Source organism: Protomyctophum bolini, assembly GCF_963924005.1.
Source record: "Protomyctophum bolini genome assembly, chromosome: 17".
Taxonomy (NCBI): domain Eukaryota; kingdom Metazoa; phylum Chordata; class Actinopteri; order Myctophiformes; family Myctophidae; genus Protomyctophum; species Protomyctophum bolini.
In genome coordinates, this window is record NC_137878.1 from 27,599,437 (window position 1) to 27,619,203 (window position 19,767).

Below are 19,767 nucleotides of genomic sequence, written 5' to 3' on the forward strand. Positions count from 1 at the left end.
AGTACCCACTACTGTAATGTTATAGTGGTGTGTTCAGGTGAGAAGGTACCCACTACTGTAATGTTATAGTGGTGTGTTCAGGTGAGAGGAGTACCCACTACTGTAATGTTATAGTGGTGTGTTCAGGTGAAGAGGAGTACCCACTACTGTAATGTTATATTGGTGTGTTCAGGTGAGAGGAGTACCCACTACTGTAATGTTATAGTGGTGTGTTCAGGTGAGAGGAGTACCCAGTACCCACTATAGAGCACCGAAGTCCTGACGTCACTGTCGGTAGAGGGCGTCAGTCCCCAGGTTCATGTATTTTTTATTTGCATTATAATCCCCATAGGGGGATTTTAGATCTCTTCATATAAGAACTGCGTTTGTAAAATAAACCGATCACCCCGGCCTTTTCACTCATATGGATATGAAGCATCGACTGAAGGTGGAAATGTACAAATATACCCAAAGAGTAACAAAATAAGCGTTAGAAACGAGTCAAATAACCCAGAGACTACATTTCCGTGTAGGCGGGTGGCTGCATCTGCCTGTCGCACAACATAAACTGAATGTTAATTACGTTTATTTGTATTTTTATTTTATTGATATTTAATGTTTCGTGGTTAGTACGAGTTGAGTCACCACCAGCTAAGCTTATGTCAGCGAGGAATCTCAGGAATGCAATGTGTTGACGGCTGGGCGTGACGTATATTAGCAGCGACATTGCCTTCATATGTAGTTTCAAGGCTTTTACGGCCACATTAATTCCATTTTCTCCAGAAACTGGCTGTATCAAATATTAATGCACATCATTAACGACACACAGCCACCCCCCTGACCGAAAGGCCGAGATGATCGGTTTATTTTTCAAACACAGTTCTTATATGAAGCGATCTAAAATCCCCCTAAGGCGATTTCAATGCAACTAAAGAAATACATGAACCTGGGGACTGAGTCTGACGCCCTCTACTGAAAGTGACGTCAGACTTCGGTGCTCTATACTTCAATGTTATAGTGTTGTGTTCCACTTCCAATTTGTATCTGCTCATATCTTTGAGTTATAACTTCCAATTCCACTTGTTTATCCTCACTATCCTGTGTGAGTTCTGTCGCCTTATTGGATAGAACTGGTATCCCGAGCTGAAAATGCATTTTCTGTTTACTAAAAAAGAGCTGGAGAGACAGGCGGGAGAGCCCCGTTTCTGAACAAACACTGTAGCAATGAATGATCTATCAGAATAGAGAGCAATTCAACACTTCACACCATGAGGAGCACAACTTATTCTTTCAAGAGGTGTATGAAACCAACTGTCTAGTGAAGAGGACAATTAGAGATGTATGGAACCAACTGTCTAGTGAAGAGGACAATTAGGAGCATTTACTATTATTTTTATTGCACATGCAGGTGTTGAGACTAAAACGAGAACAAAGAGAGAGCAATAGAGATAAAGGGAGCAAAAAATAACAAAATAGAGGAGAGAGCAAGAGAGAGAGGCTAAATGGGAAAACGGTGTGTGTGAGAGAGAGAGAGAGAGAGAGAGAGAGAGAGAGAGGAGGGGGTGGTCACACTGCTATAGGTGAAATACAAGAAAAGAGACAAGTTGTGAGTGGATAAGGAAAAGTCTGAAAGCCGTGTTGGAGAACAAATGCTGTGATCCCTGCTGTTCTATTACACGCACGCACATACACACACACACACACACAGTCCCAAAGTAAATTCAACTGTCAGCCGTAAAGCTTGCAGCTATGGCAAGTGTTGTCTCAGCCCCCTCCCCTCCCCTCCCCTCTCTCTCTCTCTCTCTCTCTCTCTCCTCCTCTCACTCCCTTTGTCTACACAAACCACTTCCTTTTAACACCCCCCCACCCACCCACCCACCCACACACACACACACACACGTTCCAGACATTTCCATACATTTTTAGGAAATTCTCTCCTTTCGCCCACTTCAGTCCACTATCAGTGTTTCTCTGTCGTCGCCCCTTACATACCTAATAATGTACATCTACCCCCCTTCCTCCTGTTCCCTCTCTCTAGTCTAACCCCCTCCCCCCTCCATCCATCCATCCCATATCTCTCTCTCTCTCTCTCTCTCTCTCTCTCTCTGTAGGCCTCTCACACCCTCCTCGCACCCCTCACCCCCCTTGACAAAAGTCTCAAAGACCCCCAGATGTGTGCCTCCTTTATTTCCAATTTTCAAAAAAGAAAAGTGTACCTCCCCTCCATCAACCATCCGTGCACGCATACACACACACACACACACACACACACACACACACACACACACACACACACTCTGTTATCAGTACAATGCCACCAGAGGACTTCCCCATTTAGCACGATTTGTTTTCCTTCTCTTAAAACATGCTGACTATTACAAAGTAACAAACGGCCATTTGTTGACGAGCAGCAGAAGCACGCCGATGGTGACAGATATCACTCCTATACTCTCAGTGGTCAGGACCTTAAAGGTGGGTCACGGGGGGTGAGATTAACACCGTAACAAGCTATAGCCATGGTTTTAAAACCGGACCGAAGCACGCTTGAGTAGCCAACTGCTGCTGCTGGTGTCCGGTCATGTGGCCATGGAAGTCTGAGCGAAGGCGGGGGGGTTCACTCCTAACGCCAAACTGCACACCAGCTGATTCCACTTATTAGCACAGCTTTAAAACCACATGAACCCTAGCAGCGCCCCTATTCCGGGGCAGACATTCAGCACACAAACACGTAGCAGATCTACAAGCTGGGTAGATATTTTTGACGCAGAGATGTGGTGTACAGGGAAAAAGATTACAGGGGGTCTATAGTAGTGCTGACGCCTCTGGGACTCCGGTCAACGAAGTATATACTATATAGGGTTTAAGACGAAAGCTTGGAATGCCGACAAGTGAAATGGTTCCATGTCATATCGTTATGTCGGTTGGAATTGAGGAATTGAGACCCTGTCCTGCATGCATGCACTTAGTCATCCAGTCTTGATACACATTAGATCATATAAAGAACGTGCAAATCCATTTTTGGCGCTCTGCAGGACAAAGTAAGTTTCAGCTCAACAGCTTACTGCTCCAGTCCAGGTCAAATGACAAAGACCAACCTCGCGGTCGAAACACTGCTGTTACCTTGTGTTTTTGCACAGCAGAATTGTTGGGGCAGCAAGCTGTTGTGTGACAAACTTTTTTTTGTTTGCTTTTGATGTGAATGTGATTAGATACCACTGCCTTCAGATATGACTGTCGACAAACATCAGCTGTGTGGCTGCTAAGCCAAGGGAAGACTTCCTTTTATGAAGAAGTGCTGATGCGTGCAAATGTCACTCATGTCAGTGTTTTTTTTACAGGGTGGCAGTCAAAACCCAAAGGTACAACAAACAAACACAGAGATTAAAAGAGAGAGAAGCAGGTGGCTGAAATTCCCTGCAGAGAATAACTATCTGGAGAAAGATTCTGCTCGTGTTTAAGTCCTTTTGCAGGCTGGACATGCACACAGACACTGCAGGACAAGAAGTTAATAGTCAAGGAAATGCACTGTGGACTAATAGATTAGGAAGACACAGAAGGAACGCTGAAGCCATCTGAACTTGTGCATGGTTGATTTTTTTACCTGTATGGCATGTAGCCATTTATATGTATCCCATCTCCTCATGAAATATATCAATCACAAATAGCTCAACCAATCTGACATCTTGAACTTAGTGCCTGCCTGGTACTATGTAAGCATGTTCAGCAATTAGCAACTTCGCAAAACTGGTAATATGCATCACAGTGCGCGTTAGATTTAACACATATAAGATGTCAGAGAGTCAGAACAGAAACCATACACCCTTCTGGCCCCTTTAAACCAGTGGTTTAAAGAAACCATACACCCTTCTGGCCCCTTTAAACCAGTGGTTTAAAGAAACCATACACCCTTCTGGCCCCTTTAAACCAGTGGTTTAAAGAAAGCATACACCCTTCTGGCCCCTTTAAACCAGTGGTTTTCATCAACCCTTTTCATACCAAGACCCATTCTTTATTTGGCATTTGAGCCACCATTTGATGAGATTTAGCCTCTCAGACACAAACCTCAAGAATATGTTGTTGCCGTTGATCAAAATAACAATTCTTCTACATTCTCTAATATGTAGACTTCTTGTAAATAAAGTAATGCAGATGTTTAACAATAATGCAACTCTCGTTCATTGTACGCTCTCAAGAGTTCTATAAGGGTCCATTTGGTGACCAACTCTCCATCATTTACCTGAGGACCACCTGGAACCACTTCAAGGGTCACTGGTGGTCCCCAGACCACTGGTTAAAAACCACTGCTTTAAACTGTCTATCCCAACCACATCACCTGATACTATAGTTTTCCACAGCCCCATTCAAATAAAAGTATTTATGCTCCCACAAGGGAAATTTACATTGGACTTGGAGCCAGGATATAAAACAACACCAAAAAGAAAATGGCATTACCATGCTTCGCAAGCAATCAAAAGCAAAGGGTCAGTTGATAACAAGGCCAAAAGAGGAAGTCAACGGGTGACAGAAACAACTCAGCCAGTACAGGTCAAAGCACCAAGTTCTTGACTTGCACAAGCCAGCAGTAAGACGCTCCATGGTTATTATACGTGCAGATTGAGCAGGGCTAATTGCAAAGGGGAGAGATGAATCCCTGGGTGTTTCACTCTCTTGCTTAAGCTGTTAATTGATGCTGGGAGACCAACAGCGAAAACTGCCTCCAGAGGCCTGCCCTCTTAAAGCACTGCAAGTCCTGATAAAACTAACAGAATCTTTTTTCAATTACTACTGCAACGATTATTTTTTTTTCGATGGTTGAGACGAAGCCAGATTCAAAGTCGTCCGGCTCAATGCATGGCACAGTGTGGCACACAGTTGGGTTTCTCTCGCTCCCCTTCCTCTGTAGTGCATATGGAACGTCATAACTTATAAGGGTGATGCAGTCTAAACTGGCCCTTCACTGCTCAACGGACACTGAAATATTTCTGGCTACATGTTTATTTTAATCACTTTTATTTAACACACACATATAGTATATTGGCACATATACTTTTTTTTTAATGCTGCAAGACTGGCCATTCACTTAATAAAAAAAAGCGAACATATAAGTTAGTCGTTTAAATCATAGTTTTAATTTGACAGGACGCCGTAAAACGTCTGCCCCTCATTACACACACACACACACACACACACACACACACACACACACACACAAAGAGGAACGCTCACACTGACAGACACATGTGCATATGTGCACATACATACACACACTCAAGAGGGAAGACAAAGACTACTTTGAAAAGTTACTCAGTCACCAGATGTTTAGGCCAGACCCCAGGCCCAGACTACAATACTAATGGGTGTGTGTGCACGAATACATGTGTGCATGAGAGAGAGAGAGAGAGAGAGAGAGAGAGAGAGAGAGAGAGAGAGGGAAAGAGAGAGAGAGCTAATGGCTTGGATTTAAAAGCACTAAAAAACGAGTGCCGCTCTAGCAGGTATACGGTTATAACAAGGAAAAATGGACACAATGGCACTCATGTGTGCACTTGCAGAAATGAAACAAAGTACTTCGAATTTCATACATGTACGTAGCCTTAGCCTATGCATGTGCGCGCACACACACGCACACACACACACACACACACCCTAACCCACACAGCATTAGGAAGTGGGTTTTACACAGCGGCATATACGATGGCCTACACTGTATTGTGTTACGGTTAGAAACAGAGTCTTGCCTCAAAAGGCATCTTCTGATGTTGAGTTGTGTTTCACTCCATGAAAGAGACATACATAACGTGATCAGAGACAGACGCTCACAACGTAGAAGAGACCCGTTTGTCACTGTGTGGATCTGTGTCTGTTCTGATCAATCTGGCTTCGACTGGCAAACAACAGGCGTTTAGCTCACCCACGTACACAAAAACCCACAATTATCAATGAGTCATTCTGTCATCATAACCAAGTAACGTACACACGGCACGCTTCACGTCCAACTGCAGACGCTGGAACCCGGATAAGATCTGCTGCAACAAAGAGCCACTGATAACTTGGGATAAGCAACTGTCAGAAGAAGAAGAATTATGGAGACGATTATTCACAGAACGAGAAGACAGTCATTTCCAGCCATTCAGTAGAAATTGAGAACGAATGCACCGTCACTGAAAGCAAAAGGCATTTCATCATCCGTTAGGAGACGAAAGCTAGCAGAAATCCTTCAGTTACTGATATTGTTGTTGGTGGTGTGCAGCAGAGCAATCTGGAATCTAGTTTTGCCTTTTGTTATGATGAATAATAACTGAAAGCTGAGATTGTCACTCATTATATAAGAAAGGTTTTCTGACTGTAGAGAGCGAAACATATAAAGCAAACTGTCTAAAACAAATGGAGTAACAAAAGGTGTATTAAAACAATCTGGGTTTTTTTTGGGGGGGGGGGGGGGGGGGTTGTCACTTTCAGAGTCAAGTCACTTTCATTGAATTAGTTCATCATGACTCTTCAGAACCCCACTTTGGTTATGGGCCAATTTTGATACTCTCAAAAGATACATTTTCCACGGATTCTACTGGAGGCAACAGTAGAATGAAGGGGTGTTCGTTATAATCTAACCTAAGCTACACATGAACCCTAGCGTCCCCAAGCGAATGTTTGGCGAAAACAACTGATCTACAAGTTCAGAAAGATGGAGGGGGCTGGGTATATAGACCCTTGGGAGGGGACACTGGGAGGGGACACTGGACAACAAAGTATTGGGTGGTTAAGAAGACCAAAGAAAGAAAGAAAGAAAAAAAAGAAAGAAAGTCATAAATAAGTCATAACCCCAGAAATACCTAGATACACTTTTAAAAATGAAAAAAGGTGTATAAATATAAATGCACTCCTTTAATTGATCACAAACAATCCAAACTAAAAGTCTAACCTCTCTCTGTCTCCGTCTTATGTCCTTGGATCAGATACAAACAGAAGTATCAAGAGAGGCTCAGTTCATCTTCTAGCATTCGCTGTCTCTACTTTAATACTTTGCAGTGACCTGCTCTTATTTTCCTTGTCAGAATGTTATGCTTGGCCATTAACATTAACATTTTCACATTCGACTTAATTAAAGCGGTCATCCATAACCTTTTCAGCGAGAACAATAACACATTTATAACATAAATTACGATCTAATTCAGGCCACTAAGGCTACGGTCACACTTTCCACCTCAGTATGACTGTGTGTGTGTGTATATGTGTGTGTGTGTGTGTGTGTGTGTGTGTGTGTGTGTGTGTGTGTGTGTGTCCGTGCGATAGAGAATAACACCCTGAGGGATTTGCATCCAGTGGATGGATTGCTAAAGTAAGGTACACTTGAAAGTGCTGCAAGATTCTTGCTCAAGTGTGAATCTTGATTTTCCCCCACAAGAATTGAGATTACGATTCTCACACGACTCTCATTTTTTCCATGAAATATGTATTGTCTTTAGTCTGTAGTTGCTGAGTGAACATTGCTACATTAACAATGTGGCACCTGGGCCTGGGCCGTGGCTCAGCGGTCCAGGCACCTTGGCCGGTAGCCCGAGTCTGGCAGTGTGCCGCGGGTTCGACTCCCGATCCAGACGGCCCTTACTGCATGTCACTCCCCCATCTCTCTCTCCCATTTCCTGTCAGCCTACTGTCTGCCTCTCTATAAAAATATATAAAATAAAGGCGAAAGCCACAAAAAAAAACATTAAAAAAAGAAATGTGGCACCTGGAGCCAACTACTGTGGCTTTAAACAGACAAACACACGTGTAACTCAAATGAATTGGACAGCCAACTAGTGCTGCACGATTCTTGATGAAATTTAGAAATGAGATCGCATAGGTGTCTTCGATTAATTGTGCAGCAATAAGTTACACGCCACAGGTTTGAATCTGGTTCACGATGATGTCACGTCATCTGCAGTCTCCTCATCGCTCGGCTCTCTCACCACACTGTACTGTCACGCTATACTGAAACACTACACTGAGAAATCCTGAGTGTTCACTGGACTCTGACAGCCAGTGTACAAATGTTGGCTACATGCGTACACTCTTAAATTAACAATGAGAGTTTACTGTGTAGTAGCTGGTACTAAATACCGTAAACAGAGTGCCTCTGGCAAATGTAAAGGCCTAGTAGGCGTGCGTCTCAAATGGATATGTGGAAAGCACGGATTTTAGTAACTTGACGTAAACTGAAGTCATGTCAGACTTTGACCTAAATACTGAGAAAGCGGCAGAGAGTCAGTTAGGAGGTTGAGAAGTGACAGCCGGGTTAGGCTACAGGGATTATCAAGGAGTTGACACACATCAAAGTGAGCTCGCGCTGCTAACTGGGACCTCATGTACAGTTTGTCATTGTGGAAAAAGACACTATATAAGTCAGGACCATTTAAACCGGGAAAGTTATTTCAGATTTTAGCGTTGGCTATTCAACATAAAATAAAATAAAACATATATATATATATATATATATATATATATATATATATATATATATGTGTGTGTGTGTGTGTTTAACACAAAAGTTTTCTTTTAGGGTTCCCTGGCACAAAACATTTCAGATGGAGGAGTCCGTGGCCAAATATATATATATATCCATTTGGGGGTCTTTGGCACAAAAACGTTTTGAGGTACTGATTTAGAAGGCATTTGTAGAATCGGCCTCAGGTCTTAATGGGTTAACCCATTTAGGCCTGACGTCGAAATTAAGAAAATGTCTTCTAAATCATGACAATTTTCTGAAATACCTATGTTTCTATATCAGTGGTGCTCAATATTTCATGTCAAGGACCCCCAGAATTATCTGCATTTGGCCACGGACCCCCATCTGAAAATATGTTGTTCCAGGGACGCCGTCGGAAGCAACGATTTCAGTAAAAAACGTTCGCTCTGAAAGAATATATTTTCAGAGACCTACATAGAAGACCTACATAGAAGACCTACATAGAAGACCTACAGGTCAGTTGTAGATCTGCTTTTTTTCAATCGCTAAAGTAGAACAGAATGCATAAAACACTAAAAGGGGTTCCCGCCCGAAATGGGTTAAAAACAAAAAGCAATACTGTACTTCAAATACATCGTGACAGAGAATAGATCAACGGACAACTATAAAATGTAACTAATACCACAAGATTGTCATGACGGCTTCCTGTTCCCCGCCGTATATACCGTCCACACTATAACATAACGACATCCATACTGGCCATGCCTTCACATTTGGACCAAACTCAAGTGGAAATGAGGAAAGTTCCACTAGACCAGTACGTTTTCAGATTATCATTTCTTTGCCCATGGCACAACAACAATGGGCAAGACTAAATCTAAAAAGGCACTGCACCTGTCCTGTATTCATAGCAAGAATAGCCCATTTGCAAGCTCATTACTTAATTAACGTCATTGTTTGTTTTTTTTGTTTTTGTTTTTTAGCAAAATACGTTTGCTAAAATATTTTATTAGGGTATTATTTGCATTTGTAAAGACAAATGAATGTGCGCAAAGTACAGATATAGTAGTTTGAACAATAATTCATAACCTTTTTGTATATAGTGACATAATAATAATATGTGTGGCTGTCACAAAATACCAAGGCCTCTGCACATCATCTGAGAACCACTGCACTAGACTGACATCACAGCGAGAAATCCACCGCACTGATTTAACACAACTCTGGATTTCAAACACACAACAGGATAAGCTACTCCATATTTCAGCAACATTTGAGAACAAAAGGTAAGGCTATACGTGGGTGTTCTGTCGAAAAAAGAAACCCCACTTCAGTTCTGATACTTTAGTTTAGAATGCTTCGTGTGGATGTGGACGATACGGTGAAATATAGGCTATTATGTTTCAAACTTTGTTACTTCCTCGGGTGGCTGACATCCACTTGAGGCGGGTGCGTTTTGATATCAGGAAAACCCTGACAAACTGAAACCGGAGAGCAACAATTAGGCCTCAGGTTTGTTGCGATTTCACCTGACACTCGCCGGGTTGAGTCACCGTCCTATCTACAGACTCACAATGTTGAGTTAATACAGTATAAACACACTACACCCCACACCCACCCCACCCCACCCCACTACTACCACCACCATCCCAACCGCCGCTCGTTTTGGCAGGTGGCCCCACATTCGGGGCATCTGCGACACCGGCATTAAAAAAAAAAAAAAAAAACATGTGAAAATTGTTTGTACACGTTGGATTGATTAAGGTTCCCTGTGGGGTTTTCGCAGACAATGTTTCATTCTTCCAGGGAAATGCCTGGTGGGAACACACGCTGCTGTTGGAGGGAGCCCGGTCAATGCCACCTGTGTGCAGGCCGGCCGGTCCTGGCTTTTTAATAATTCACACAGTAAAAGTGAGTGTGTTCGTGTTAAGTCCCAGTTTACAGATAGATAAATGAACAGTAACACTGTGGTTTCTATGTTGTTTCCTCCCAGCCTTTCGGCAAGAGCTCTCATTTTAGAATATCGGAAAAACATATCAGGAAAAGTTGGAAAAGAGAAAATAAATATCGTTGGTGTCGGGCAGAAATCTGCAAGCTCAAAGAGCAGCGAAAAGCGATCTTTTTCCATCTACTTTTGCTATTTTAAAAGTTGAATCCTGAAAAGTTTACGTTTTGGACATATGAGGTTTCCACCCGACAGAGACGATATATTCTTTAATCTAAGAATGCATTGTCAATTCCACTGTCAATTCCAAGGGCCCAACAACGCAACTCAACCTTGAGAAACCGATGCTATTATCAAAAAGAAAAGCCTTCCTGGCTTTATGTGAAATGTAAGCGCTAAATTCATCAGGTGGAAGTGGAAGACTCTGAGCAAATCAACAACATGCATGCCTTGTAAAAAAGTAAGTAATGCAGTAAGTGTATATAATATGTAACATTACGTATGGTACACATAACCACAGCAATTATGGACAACTTCTAAGCCTAGAAGGGGACAACGGTGTATCAACTAAACATTCCATAAAAATAAAAAATAAACAATGCTCTTGCATGACTTAGAAACTGCAGTTTATTTGCGAAAGAAAATGTGTTCCTTCCCAATCCTCCCCTTACTGATCTTTCAAAATTCAACACAGCTGCGGAACAAATCCATTGCTAGTTGTGTTTCACGATATGCAGATAAACATACAGGTACGCATGATCCTCCTAACGGTATACTAGATTTCAAAATGACTGCCCGCTAGGCAGCATACAGCAGCTTACTTGTCACGGCTAAGTAGCCGCAGTCATGGAAGGCCTCGGCTGCAGTAGTGAACAGTAAACTCAAGAGTGTTAACCCAGGAGTGTAAGAATGAAATCGTCATGCTCTTTTGCAGTGTACTTTTCTAAGACTCATTGGGCTCATTGTAGGGTCCTGTGGAGCTAAAAATGGGGTCCTCGAATGTATTCGTGCACGCACAGCACGCATGAGCACACACAGCAAAATAGTAGACTGTGTGAGTATGTGGTCTAGCAAAGGGGAGAATGGTAAAGTTTCTGTCATCCTCATTCTCTCCAATCCTTTTGGTCACTCACTGTACACTCTCTGACAGACGACTTCTTCCTCATCTTTCCTGCCACTTTTTCACAATAACATGACAAGGACATAATTTACTCTCTTAGATCAAAGTCGTAAAAATAGTTTCCATGTTTAGGGAGTAGTCTGTACAGACAGAAGACTACTAAAAAACCTGGGAGGGGTCGAGGGGGCAATCACCTAAGGCTAAACCGATCCCATGTGCTGGTTGTCCAAAAAGGCAACAGGTTAAAAGAAAAGGGCATACAATGACTTATTTAGAAGTCCAAGGAGCACCGTCAGACATCACAGACCCGGTTCAAGTCTAAACAAGGCTTTTCTAACCACAGTGGCTCTGACATTTCAGGCATTTAGCAGACAATCTTATCCAGAGTGACTTGTAATAAGTGCGAGAGTAGAGCGAGCTTAAATCCCTGTATCACCGACGTAGCGCCAAGCCAATAATAAGGAGTGCAGGGGCCAAGACAACATGCCCAGACAGTAGTATAAGAGAGAAAAACATTTGTGCTCCCAGTATATTTGTGTAGCTAACACTGACGGAACATGAAGGCGGCGAATACGGGAAGAGCTACATACAGACATATAAGCACAGAAGAGCCAGGACGATTGTTAAGATTTGTTTTAACAAACTGTCTGTGACAAATGGACCGCTTCCTTTATCTGAACCACAGACAGAGAACGGCTGGTTCGGATGGCCGTTGTTTGATGTTATCCCTCCTCTGATTATTGGAAATATTGAGGAAGTTAACAAAAGTTAACAAATAAACAGAATCTCCATTATTCAAACAGGAGAGGGTGTCAAACGTTGACAAACTGGAAAATATACGATTGTCATAAAATATATATAAATCTAAAGCCATAAAAATGACAACTAAGGGGACGAAAGAGCATGACATCTGACATCCAATGCTAGCAAAAATAATACCACACACTCCCCTTGTTAATGGATGCTAGATAAATCAACAATAACTATAGATACTGCATTTGGTAAATGCCTACAAATCTACCGACAATCTATTTTAAACAGCCTGTACAGATAATTTGTAGTGTGAATGTGATGTGATGAAAATGCATTAAACAAAAGAACAGACAGACATGTTTGCATTTATATGTCCGTATATTATACCAGGCAGTCATACTGTATGTCATATGCTGTAGATAAAGGTCCACTGTGCACATCAATGCCGTGAAAGCAGGAATAAACAAGTGGCGCTTGACAACGTTTTTCAGATGACAATATGTCATTTTTGACAAGCAGTGTTTCTCGATAGGGTCGATCCGGTGAGATACTCTGACAAAAATGGACTTAAATTAAATGAAATACTTGAAAAGCACACATACTGAACATGAGCCATCATAACACAATGCATTGAAGCCACAACAACCACACTTCTTTAAAGCACCTCAAATTGTTTTGCAAAAACAATCATTTGAATTGACATAGAAAAAAGCACCCCGCTCCGAATATTTTTCCAACAATCAGCGAACTAGAGCCGCCCAATTTATTCCACAGTTGTTTATTAACACATTACTAAATGATATTAAACCGACTGAAATAGTTTGACTCAAAATAAATTAACGTTATAAAGCCATCCACGCTTCAAATTAGGAACATATTTCACAATATTTATTTCACATCCACAAAATTTGTCAGTGGTGTGTGGGTGAGTGTGAGTGTGTGTGTGTGTGTGTGTGTGTGTGACTGTGTGTGTGTGTGTGTGTGTGCAGTGAGTCCGTGAGCTACAATACAGATTTTAACCGACAACTTAAAGTCTCATCAGACCTGCCAATGTGCTTTCCCCCCACAAAAACCTCTTGGCCGGTTCATCATAACGCACGAGCAAATGAACTGACACCACAGTAATTCATCTTTTCACACTCTCCCAAACACACTCGATTAGGCAAAGTTAACCCACGTCAATCCTCTTCTCAAAACTCTACCGTAGCTTAAACACATTCACTTGAGGGCACAATCATTCTCGACTGCTCTCTTAACCCACGTCTCGTGAAACAAAACCAGCAATAAAATAAGGGCAGAGATCCACTGACTCTAACAAGTTGAAACGGGATAGTTGGGAACGCTCGTGTCGTTTCTCCAGACCCGAGCTGTCTCGGCGAGCAGCCCCTGACAGCAAGGATGTGCTTGAACCCAACAAGACCGAGGCGAGCCAGGCAGCGACTGATCTGAGACAAAGTGAGACGGTCGTGACAGTCACCTTGTTAGCAGGCAGCAGGCAGACATTATTGCACATTATTACATGCCACTTACTAATGAAGGATTTTGGCAGAAGACCAAACACAAAGACTAGACTCGCTCTCACCCTCCACCCATTACCTCGAAGGGTTTTTCTGAGTTCTAACCCTCCCATCAACAAAAGTTAAATAAAAGATAGTGATAAATATTAGGCAACACACTTTGCTGATTGTTAAGCATATATTTTCACAGGATAGGAAAGTGTTTCACAGAGGAATAAGTTTTACCCCCCGCCCACCACCCCCTCTGTTGTCACAGGTGTTTCGGCTCTGGCAATCATGATCAGCTTAATGTTACCACTGCACTTACTTTTTGCACTCATTACACGTCGCTCTGGAAAAGAGTGTCGCCCACATGTTGAAAATGGAAATGGAAAATAAAAAGCAATCGTACAATTGCGTTTTGAGAACGGACAACATCTCCTTATTATAGGAAGAATTATGAAATACACGAGAAATGTTTACAACGTTTACAGAGTACTTTCACAACTTTCTATCAAGCCAGTCATATGTTCTGTAATATTTCTCTGACATGGACATTATTAATGACTGCATAAAGCATGGCAAAAGTACTGCATCAATTTGTTTTTTATTAGTATTCTCCTGCATTCTAAACTTTCATAAAGTACATAAAGATTCTGTCCATTGAGGCTTCACTAGTTGAATTTAGTTCTCACGAACTTCCCAGTGACCCATTTAACAGATAATACTTGCCTTTCTATTGTTTATATTGCACGCAACCTTTCTTAATGATTTTTCTGTCTGTACCCATACCTCATTTTCTCTCCTCCTTTTCCAGTAAATTCTGATGGAGTCCTAGTAGGCGGCACTATAGTACATGCCCTGATCGTATCCGCTGTTTTCACAGATCTGCAGTATCCCGATAACTCATTTTCCCCCTCTCCACAAGTACACTAAAGGGTTTCAGAAGGGAACTGTAAGACAAGAATAAAAACGTCCACGCCCCACGTCATTCAGAGTGCTGTGCTCTACTATGACACTTTGAAATTCTGGGAATCTCAGACAAAAAAAATCTAATAATATTGCCCTGTGATGTGCAGCATTTTTTTAAATAATTTTAAAGTGCCATCAAGTCCATCGCCGACACCACCCCTCCCCACGTATATAGTATCTCTTTTAAAACTACCCAAGACAACTGTATGGCAGCCCACAAAATCACTACAGTTGTTCCTCATAATGTCTTACAGAACATCAAACCATCAATAAAATATAAGAGATACATTCCAAGTAGTTGAACAGGACATTTCTGACTTCCCTCGCTACATGTGTCCTCTCTCTCTCTTTCCTTTCTCTTGGTCTCTCTGAGCCTCTCTCTGTCTCGTCTCTCTCTCTCACTCTAAACTTTCTCTCTCTCCGTTTCCACCACAGAAACTTCACATATTGCAGCCATATGAGGAAGCCCCAGCACTCTCTCCCCAATACACACACATGGGGAAAAAAGCCCTTGTGCTCTCTTCACATACTCTCACACACACTGCACACACACGCAGGACAGAGTTTTACAAGTAGAAGTTCTCTTTAGGAAGTCGTCAACTGTTTTGACGTTTAATAGTGACTACGAACAAGGCTGTTATATATAATAATTGCCAGCATCTCAGACAGAAGGAACAGCTAGAAAAGCGTATAGTATAGCAAGACAGATAGTTACTTTGAGGTACTTCTATGGATAAAAAAAAACTTTCGACAAAGACATACTGCGTTATTAGAAACGGGATCAACGTAGAGAGAGGGCATAAAATGTTAGTGGGGGTTAGTAGACAGATCTGTTTGACATTGACGTGCAAGGCTGTAAGACATAACAAGAAGGGAGACATTTTTAAGGGGTCTATTCTATACTGGAAGACTAGCGATACGTCATAAAAGAAAATACAATTGTATGCACTATGCCTAGAAGAACATCACTCAGAATGAAAAGCTTATGCTATACGTATATAGACTTATTATACCACATGTCGCTTAAGGACTTTAAAAGAAAGAAAAAAAGGCTAAGCAATCTGACTGACTGACAGAACCTCGGGATACTTCTGGGGTACACTGTAAACACTATGAAATCAATCTATATCTCCAAGGTCAGAAAGATTTTTTTTTTTTTAAGTTTGGAAAGACATAATTTGCGAAACAGATGTAAAGAAGAAATATATATGTGAGAAAACAGCTGACAAGATCCAAAGAGAACTTTATACTATTTTACTTCAGTGGACATGGAACACGCAGTTACAAAATGCTTAGAATCATGGAGATTTTTTGGTTTAAAATAACTAATAATTGGAGGAAAATCACTCCCTCCTCAATAAATAAATAAATCACTGTTTCTTACTAAACAAGATATTTTAGAGATTATGTGACAGTGCAGCCTATCCACTTTTGAAATGTTGATGTTACCGTTTTTCAAAGTTAGGACGAAAGCATTCATATTGGCATCTGGGTCCAATGGATGTGTTATGCGCTACATCTAAATCTAACAGAAAACTATAGGCTATGTCAAATCTTTGGAGCTTCAAGTTTCATTCTGTTAATTTGTATTATTTTTCTTTAAATAAAACACAAAAATAACGAGAATTAAAGAGATTAGATGCTACATGAGAACTTTGTGAGAAACCTTTTCACTACTTCTACTACTGTGAATGGCTGATGACACAGGGCGTTATGGATCTCTATCGTACCCTCTGAACTGTCAGAAAATATAGTAAAGCCGTGGCATATGCAACTCTGAGGAAGACAAATGTTTTGGTAATACGAAGCAGGCAACAGGTGTTAAGGAAATTAAACTTAAAGGCTTTAAACTTGCAAAACGGTTCTAACTTTCAGAACAAATAAGGCTCATGCATTAAGGTCATTAAAAGGTTTGTCACGATTTATGCTCGACTTTGGAGGGGGGCTTTGAAATAGGCTAGTCCTCCAAAGCCAGAGGTAGGCCTAGAATAGATTTCCAACTTTCAGAACTAAAGAACCAAACACATTAAACACTGTGGGGGGAAAGCTTTAAAACAACGTTGTGACGTTTTAAAATAATCCTTCTGCTTGTCAGAGGTGTGCGATTAAGGTCAAATACTTTCTACACAGTAATATAATGTAATTACAAATGTACGCATCCATTCGCAACTCAAGGAGCGTGCAAATGTGAACATGTGTATACACCCTCAGAGTAAAATTAACTCAAGTATTTATTTATTTTTTTACAAGTGCATCAACAGATCTCTTTAAAACTTTCTGGCGTTTAAAGTAGAAAGTCGGTCCATGGTCAATTCTTTTTTAGGGCCAGAATTGGTGAACTGTGGAGGCTATCTTGAAAAGCTTCCTCGCAGTGTGTGTGCCTCATTGTACTGGCCTCACATACTCTGCTGTCCCCACAGAGTTGTCATGCCTACGAAGCTCCCTTATCTCAAAGCAACATCACAGTTACTTAGGACACAAGAGGAAAGGGGGGGGGGGTACTTTTCAAAGTTGAGAAGAAACGCAACTCAGGGTGATTAATAGTTCAACAACAACACCGCACCGGAATAAATAACTGATAATGGGTTCTCCTTCTTTCTTGTGGGATTATTTTTTATGACCTTTACGACTATTCACATCCACCACGCGGCTCTCTGTCTGTCTCTGTCTCTTCTTGACTATATTATAGCCTACTAATACGTATACGTACTTCGTAACAATGAAAAGAAGAGGTGAAAAAGGACAGATATCCGCTGTTTAAAAACAAACCGAACTGAAAGAAAACACGTCAAAAAGAAAGCATCCGTCTTTTTGATGTGTCCACACTGACTTTGACTCTTGGAGAAAGTTAGTCAGCAAACAAGCCTCTTTCTCCTCTGCTGCTTATGCTCTCCCTGAATTCGTGCGTCACTTCTCGCAACTAGAAGAAATCTGAACTTGAGTATCAACTTCTGTTGCAGACCAAAAAAATAGTAAACAAATAAAGAAATCAATGAATAGTGGAAAACGTAAACAAACCCCACTCGTGCTGCTGACAAAACATTCAACAACTCCTAGTCTTCCCCCCCCTTCTTCCAAACAAAACGCAATGATCAACATTTTTGAATCGATCCACAGCATTAAAGCCACAATAATATCCTAATCCAAATCAATTAACACAAAAATAATAACAAATCAAAAGTATATGGGGAGAACAAAACACCAACCTACTGTATAGCAGTAATAGTAGACAATCACTCCACGTCTCTGATGTGATTCGGGTGCATTTCTAACAATCAAAGCAGTAGCAGCCCAGGCTATCGCTTCTCTTCCCCCCCACCAGTAGCTGTATCCTCCTATCCCCCCTATTTGTATTTGTGTAGCGTTTGTATGACCTAACCAAACCTTAATGCCATGTGAATTCAAAGCGGTGCTACTCTCTCTCTCTCTTCCCCCTGACTCCCTCCTTCTCTCTCTCTCTCATTCAGTAAATCCCCCCTTCCCTGCCTTTCCTTCCTCCCTTCCTTCCTTACTTCCTATCACGCCGCTTGCTTGCTATCCTCTCTCGGGCCGTTATAGTTACATAAGACGCAAAAGCGGCTCGCTCGTAAAATAATAATAATAAATAAAAACTACTACTACTAGATGGGACTATTTCAGTCCTGATAAACAGGAGAAGGACGTCTTGCTTTTTTCCCTTGGTAATATATAACGCCGACAAACAGCAGTTGCTTTTCTTAAAAAAAATAAAAAAAGATGAAGTGATTCTCCAACACGTTTAGTTAACAAGAGAAGAGCATGCGTTTCTGTGACTAAACTACACACACGCGCGGGCGAGTGTCGCTTGCCGAAAACAGCAGACCTGCAAGCTCACAAGGCGTCGCGACCGCGACGCCTTGTGAGCTTGCAGGTCTGCTGTTTTCGGCACTCGCGCAACTTCGCCTCGCATGATCGTATCGAGCCGCCAGCGCGTTTTTTCGCCCCCCGCTTCCAGAAATGTCACTGCACCACCACCACCACCAACTACTACAGTCGTCTCTACACAGGCTGTTGTGTTACAGCCAATTCCTGTTTGTTTCCCCCCACCCTCACTGCCTTTCTTTCTTGTGTCGCCGCTGCTTACCTGTTGCCTCAAAAATAGCAATAGCCCTTCTTTTTCTCTCTGTGTGTGTGTGGGTCTCTCTCTCTGTTTCTTTCAGCAGCCTGTTAAGATGGTGGCTGGCTGGCTGGTTCGCTTGGCTTGGCTTGCTCGTCTCTTTGTGGGATCTCTTTTTTTGTTTTTTGTTGATGATGTCGACTCGGGGGTGACTGTTTCTTGGCTGTCTTTTTTTGTTGGTCTGTCTGAGAGAGGGGTGGGGGGAGATTAGGCTTCACACGGCTGCACATCAAACTAGACTAGGCTAATCATGTACCGACTGTTGTTGTGTGTGTGGGTGAGTGGGTGTTTTATTTGGCCCTAAATATTACTCGCTATTCCTCGGCGTTATAAACGAGGACTGGGTATCAATGCCGGTTCAGTGGTGGTGGTCGCCGTTGTTTTATTGTTGTTTTTTTGCTGCCTGGTGGTGGTGGTGACATGACACCAAAGCAAAGCGGCTGCCGCGTATCTGTTTTAGCGTTATCGCTTTGCTCAGTGCTATGACAGGACCTTTCTGTCTGGTCTGCCTCCTGTCTGTTGGGCTAGCTGTGGGCATGACGTCACAGGAGGAAGACACAGCCGCGCTATTAATATCAAGATGCCTCGATGGGGAGAATGCGCCACCCCGAAGACTGACTCTTAAAGACACACACACGCACGCGTGCACGTTAATCTGGTTCACTTACATTCATTATTTAATCTTTGATTGTAATCTTGTTAATCTATGTTAATGATTTAAGGATCCCTCGTATAGTTCAGAGAGAGACCCCCAAAGATTTAAAAAGAGCTTTGCTATGTTACAGTGTACAGTATCCTTAGTCCATGAATCAATCCATAGTCTTATTGGATTTACGCTACCGTTAAGGGAATACATTAATCTAGTTTTATTACTACCTCGTTAAATTATTATTTTTGTTTTGTCTTATCAAGTGATCTCAA

General features: G+C 41.8%; 1 protein-coding gene across 5 annotated transcripts in view; it reads right to left on the reverse strand.

Annotated features, from left to right (window-relative positions):
* trps1 (trichorhinophalangeal syndrome I) overlaps nucleotides 1–19,278 on the reverse strand; it is a 170,029-nt gene extending 150,751 nt beyond the window's left edge. Inside the window, exon 1 of one of the 5 annotated variants that reach the window (XM_080787927.1) lies at nucleotides 18,814–19,278. The gene's annotated coding sequence lies outside the window, so the exon portion shown is untranslated. Of the gene's footprint in view, nucleotides 1–14,531; nucleotides 14,656–17,541; nucleotides 17,654–17,917; nucleotides 18,130–18,813 lie in introns of those variants that run through there. The other 4 variants (XM_080787926.1, XM_080787928.1, XM_080787929.1 and 1 more) reach the window with 4 other exon arrangements.
* Between the last annotated feature and the right edge of the window lie 489 nt (nucleotides 19,279–19,767).